Here is a 6,856-nt window from a genome sequence, read left to right as displayed (position 1 = left end):
CTTCAAGCCAAGGGTCACCAAGAAAAAGGTGTCTGCTTTACATACAATGAAAGCCAATGCAATTGGGCTGGCAACTGTTGCAGTAGGTATGAGTGCTCCTTTTGCGCTTGAGCAGACCAGATGTGAAAATGCTTTAAAAGAGCAAACCAAACTTGCCAACAATCCAGAACTAAAGAAATAGTTGCAAAAAGCATGGCCTCCAGTGCGTCTATGAAGAATTTCGACATGGTTGGAAATGTATCTCGATATCTCTCCTTCCTCAGTGGTAAAAATAGCTATACTTGAATCGGTCCCGATTCAAGTATAACTATTTTTACCACTGAGGAAGGAACAAGTTTCCGAAACGCATCTGGTGATCGATAAGACGGCGATACAGGCTGAATACACTGCAAATATAACCTGGGAATATTAATCCTAACTCTAAAAGAAATTGTCTCAAGTCCGGCGTGGGTAAGAGCAAAGTACGCATGTGCGAAGATAAACCAGCTGGCACACACAAGCGAGAGCGATGAGCGCAGAGGAATGCCGAGACTGGTTAGAGTTATCGTCTCCCATTTACAGTAAACGTTCACAAGTACGCTCAGAATGATAATACACCAGGTGTCACGGATGGTGTTGCAGAAAACTGGAAATTATAAATAAACATCTGACTGACTTGATCCCAAACTAAGGAACATATGGGTGAGCCCTATAAAACCCCTAGAGCTCTCCCTGACTGCTCTGCCCATGCAAAGATCTTTATGATAGAAAATTGCATGCTCTCGTACCTAGACTGTGTGACACCTGAAAACCCTATAATAGTGAGGGGACACGACTACCGGCTCCCTGCACTTAATACGGAGGGAGTCAGGGTCACCTAGAATCAAGCCAGAACGGAAACACAAATAAATGAAAAGACTTATCTGAGGAACCAGCAGTTGCAGCATCTAGCAGTGAGCACAATCCAGGAAGTAGTATAAACCGCAAAGTGAGGCAGTATGGGAGGGGATATAAAGGGAGGCAATCAGTGTAAATAGATGACAGCTGAGAGAAGGAAAAGGGATGACAAAGTGAAACCAAAACAAAGAACATCATGCAAAAGGGACAGAAGAACGTCTGCCAGAGCTTCTCAGAGAGCTGGCGGTGACACCAGGAAACTGTTACAACACCTACAGGTTCGACTACTTCTATTTGAAAATGTAGCATAATATTTTTGATAAAGTCCGTGAATAACAGATAGACTGTAGTGTGAACTGGCACTTTGCATAACCATACAACGCGCGGTAAAGCACATCCAAGAATGGATATCAAATAATAGAACATAGTGGATTATTTAACCCAGCCATGCATCCCAGGAATAAAGCCAGAAAGATTATCATCAAAGTTGACACATGCGAGAGCTCCGCATGTGATTTTAACCACCTCCGGACCGCTGAACGCAGCGGCGCGAGATGCGAGATTTCGGTCACAGCCGGCCCGCGCATGCGCATCGCGGGCCGGCAAAAGTTAGAGGAGTATTTCATCAGCAACCTGCCAGCCAATGATCGTTGCAGGCAGGTTGCTGATTTTTAAAAAATCGAATCAGAAGCCATCTTACACCTTATATTTATAAATATAAGGTGTTAAATGGCTTGTCTGCTCCTCTGCTGGTCCTTTTCGTCAGTTGGTTCCAGCAGAGGAGCAGACAAAACTGTGAGTACCCACCAAACACTACACTTAGCCCCAGATCACCGTCCATCACCCCCATCACCCGAATTAACCCCTTGATCGCCCCCTGTCAATCACCTAGTGAAAGGGGAAAAAAGTGATCAGTGTAAACTGTCACTTTTTTTTTTTCACTGGTATTGACTTACAGTTTTAGGATAGTTTAGGTCCCTTGGTTAGGTAGTTAGCGTCAGTTAGCGCCCAGCCCACCGCACCGCAGTCACTTATTCGCTGATTAGCGTATCGCTAATCAGCATTTGTACTTTTATAGTATCTGTAAGTAATCAAAACTGATCACAGTCAGATCTATAATTGTATTAGTGTCACCTTAGCTCGCCCTCCACCCAAAACACAGTGTTTGCCCGATCATGCCTGATCGGTCGCCCACACGTGCGTTCACCCACGCCCGCCCCACCGCAGTGACAAAAATTTAAATTTTTTTTTATCACTGCACAATCACTTTAAAAGCGCTGCGGCGATAAAAAAAATCAGTTTTGATATTTTTTATCAACCGCAGCGGCCTCCGGTACTTCGCTAGCCTCCCATTTGTAAGACAGGCTTGCTTTTTTTCTTGGTTAGTCTCAGGGAATACCCCTAAATTTAGTAGTCCAAATGGCAAACAGGGGGTATTCTTCTGAAGAGGCCTACAAGATTCTGACCCAGTCGGATGAGGAATGGGAACCCTCATCTGACGAATCTAGCGGGTCAGAATATGAACCTGTAGAAAGCAGTGGCACTCTGACCCAAAGTTCGGACGAGGAGGTTGAGGTCCCTGATAGCACCAGGCGTACCAGGCCCCGTGTCGCTAGACCACAGGTTGTGCAGGATCCGTTTCAAGAGCAGCAGAGTGGGGCTGGCACTGTCGGATTACGTGGTGAGGCATACACCAGCAGCGCAGCCCATCCTGGACCTAGTACCAGCACTGCCATACAACATGGTGAAGTGGCGAGCACCAGAAGGGCAGTTGAAGCTGGTACGGTGGCACGTGCAATAGTTACCCCGTCGCAGCCACCGCAAAGACAGGCCCGTAGAGCCCCTAGAGTCCCTGAGGTGCTGGCAAACCCTGATTGGCAGTCACCAACTTCAGCCGCACCTGTAGTTCCCCCTTTCACCGCCCAGTCTGGAGTTCGGGTTGAGACAGCTCAGATCGGTTCGGCCCTGGGATTTTTTGAGCTGTTCTTGACTGCGGAGCTCTTGGACTTAGTCGTGGCAGAAACAAATCGGTATGCCACTCAATTTATATCCGCCAACCCGGGAAGCTTTTATGCCCAGCCTTTCCGGTGGAAACCAGTCCAAGTTTCCGAAATTAAAATTTTTCTGGGCCTTCTCCTCAACATGGGCCTGACAAAAAAGCATGAATTGCGGTCATATTGGTCCACGAACCCGATTCATCACATGCCCATGTTCTCTGCTGCTATGTCCAGGACACGTTTTGAGACCATCCTGCGTTTCCTGCACTTTAGCGACAACAGCACCTCCACAAAATTCGGCCCCTCATAGACCACTTCAACCAGAAATTTGCAGATTTGTATACCCCCGAGCAAAACATCTGCATAGACGAGTCCCTAATACATTTTACCGGGCGCCTTGGCTTCAAACAATACATCCCAAGCAAGCGTGCCCGGTATGGGGTCAAATTGTATAAGCTCTGTGAAAGGGCCACAGGCTATACCCACAAATTTCGGATCTATGAGGGAAAAGATCAGACCCTGGAGCCGGTCGGTTGCCCTGACTACCTGGGGAGCAGTGGGAAGACAGTCTGGGACTTGGTGTCACCCTTATTTGGCAAGGGGTACCATCTTTATGTGGACAATTTTTACACAAGTGTGCCCCTCTTCAGGCATTTGTTCCTAGAACAGATTGGCTGCTGTGGCACCGTGCGACCTAGTCGCGTGGGCTTCCCCCAACGGCTCGTTACCACCCGTCTTGCAAGGGGGGAGAGGGCTGCCTTGTGTAACGAAGAACTGCTCGCGGTGAAATGGAGAGACAAGCGTGACGTTTACATGCTCTCCTCCATTCACGCAGACACGACAATCCAAATTGAAAGGGCAACCCATGTCATTGAAAAGCCCCTCTGTGTCCACGACTATAATGCGCTCATGGGAGGGGTGGACTTCAATGACCAGATGTTGGCTCCCTATTTAGTTTCCCGACGCACCAGACGCTGGTATAAGAAGGTGTCTGTATATTTAATTCAATTGGCTGCCTATAATAGTTTTGTTCTCTACAGTAAGGCTGGGAGAACACGATCCTTCCTCAAATTTCAGGAAGAGATCATTGAGAACCTTCTGTATCCAGGAGGTTCCGTGGCCCCAACCACCAGTGTAGTGAGCCGTCTACACGAGCGACATTTCCCCAGTGTCGTTCCTGGTACCTCAAACCAACCGCCACCCCGAAAAAAATGTTGTGTCTATAGCAGGAGTGGAATAAGGCGTGACACCCGCTATTTCTGTCCTGACTGCCCTGATCACCCTGCCCTATGCTTAGGGGAGTGTTTCCGGAAGTACCACACACAGGTACACCTAGCATAGGGATCACATCTCACAGGACAGGCACACAGGGCTATTAGGGCCCTTTCTCTCACAGCTGCTGCAAACCTCTCCTTTCACCTGGGATAAAGTGCATAATGTACTTCGCCACATCTTTGGGCGATTTGCGCTTTGCACATTGCCCCATGGGGAAGGAGAGGTTTGTTCTATAAAGGTAAAAAAAAAAAATAATTACCGGTAAGTAAAAAAGTTAACGTTCAGTTGAAAAAGTTTAAGTTTATATGTTCCGTTCAAATTTTATTATAAAGTTAATAAATTTATTGCGTTGCGGCCTGGTTTTTTCTTTTTTGTTTTTTTTTTTTTACCTTCCAGGTGGACCAACCGATCGACTAGCTGCAGCACTGATGTGCATTCTGACAGAAGCATTGCGCTGCTGTCAGATTACACAAAAGTCGGTGTATGCGGCGCTGCAAGATGAGATTTCTCCTCTGCAGTAAAAGATACGTTTGCCGAGGCATATGAGCTGAGGAGGTGGCGGTGTTCATATGCTTTGGCAAACACTTTGTATATAAAAAAATAAATAAAAATTCCGGCAATGATTTATTCATCCACATAAATTGATTTGAATGGATAAATCTGGTTTGCCAGGGCATACGAGCTAAGTGGTTATGGATGTTGGGCGGAGCTCCTATGTCCTGGCAGACGCCTTTACCCTCCTTTTTTTTTTTTGGCTGAGATTTTTTCATCCACATTGATCGATGTGAATGAAGAAATCTGTGCCGTTCATTTTTTCTTTCAGCCCAGAGGCTGAACGGAAAAAAAAAATCTCATTACCTGTATGCTCAATATAAGGAGAATAGCAGAAACTCCTAATGCTGGCCATACATGTAATCATTGCGGAGACCCTCAAATGCCAGGGCAGTACAAACACCCCACAAATGACCCCATTTTGGAAAGAAGACACCCCAAGGTATTCATTGAGGGGCATATTGAGTCCATGAAAGATTGAACTTTTTGTCCCAAGTTAGCGGAAAGGGAGACTTTGTGAGAAAAAACAAAAAAATATCAACTTCCGCTAACTTGTGCCAAAAAAAAAAAAAATTCTATGAACTCGCCATGCCCCTCATTGAATACCTTGGGGTGTCTTCTTTCCAAAATGGGGTCACATGTGGGGTATTTATACTGCCCTGACATTTTAGGGGCCCCAAAGCGTGAGAAGAAGTCTGGTATCCAAATGTCTAAAAATGCCCTCCTAAAAGGAATGTGGGCCCCTTTGCGCATCCAGGCTGCAAAAAAGTGTCACACATGTGGTATCTCCGTACTCAGGAGAAGTTGGGCAATGTGTTTTGGGGTGTCATTTTACATATACCCATGCTGGGTGAGATAAATATCTTGGTCAAATGCCAACTTTGTATAAAAAGATGGGAAAAGTTGTCTTTTGCCAAGATATTTCTCTCACCCAGCATGGGTATATGTAAAATGACACGCTAAAACACATTGCCCAACTTCTCCTGAGTACGGAGATACCACATGTGTGACACTTTTTTGCAGCCTAGGTGGGCAAAGGGGCCCACATTCCAAAGAGCACCTTTAGGATTTCACAGGTCATTTACCTACTTACCACAAATTAGGGCCCCTAGAATGCCAGGGCAGTATAACTACCCCACAAGTGACCCCATTTTGGATAGAAGACACCCCAAGGTATTCGCTGATGGGCATGGCGAGTTCCTAGAATTTTTTATTTTTTGTCACAAGTTAGCGGAAAATGATGATTTTTTTTTTTTCCTTACAAAGTCTCATATTCCACTAACTTGTGACAAAAAATAAAAACTTCCATGAACTCACTATGCCCATCAGCGAATACCTTGGGGTGTCTTCTTTCCAAAATGGGGTCACTTGTGGGGTAGTTATACTGCCCTGGCATTCTAGGGGCCCAAATGTGTGGTAAGTAGTTTGAAATCAAAATGTGCAAAAAATGGCCGGTGAAATACGAAAGGTGCTCTTTGGAATGTGGGCCCCTTTGCCCACCTAGGCTGCAAAAAAGTGTCACACATGTGGTATCTCCGTACTCAGGAGAAGTTGGGGAATGTGTTTTGGGGTGTCATTTTACATATACCCATGCTGGGTGAGATAAATATCTTGGTCAAATGCCAACTTTGTATAAAAAAATGGGAAAAGTTGTCTTTTGCCAAGATATTTCTCTCACCCAGCATGGGTATATGTAAAATGACACCCCAAAACACATTGCCCAACTTCTCCTGAGTACGGAGATACCAGATCTGTGACACTTTTTTGCAGCCTAGGTGGGCAAAGGGGCCCACATTCCAAAGAGCACCTTTAGGATTTCACAGGGCATTTTTTACACATTTTGATTTCAAACTACTTACCACACATTTGGGCCCCTAGAATGCCAGGGCAGTATAACTACCCCACAAGTGACCCCATTTTGGAAAGAAGACACCCCAGGGTATTCGCTGATGGGCATAGTGAATTCATGGAAGTTTTTATTTTTTGTCACAAGTTAGTGGAATATGAGACTTTGTAAAATAAATAAAAAATAATAAAAAATCATCATTTTCCGCTAACTTGTGACAAAAAATAAAAACTTCCATGAACTCACTATGCCCATCAGCGAATACCTTGGGGTGTCTTCTTTCCAAAATGGGGTCACTTGTGGGGTAGTT

This window comes from Bufo bufo, chromosome 6, assembly GCF_905171765.1.
Source record: "Bufo bufo chromosome 6, aBufBuf1.1, whole genome shotgun sequence".
NCBI classification, from domain to species: Eukaryota; Metazoa; Chordata; class Amphibia; order Anura; family Bufonidae; genus Bufo; species Bufo bufo.
Note: the sequence above shows the minus strand (reverse complement) of the source record.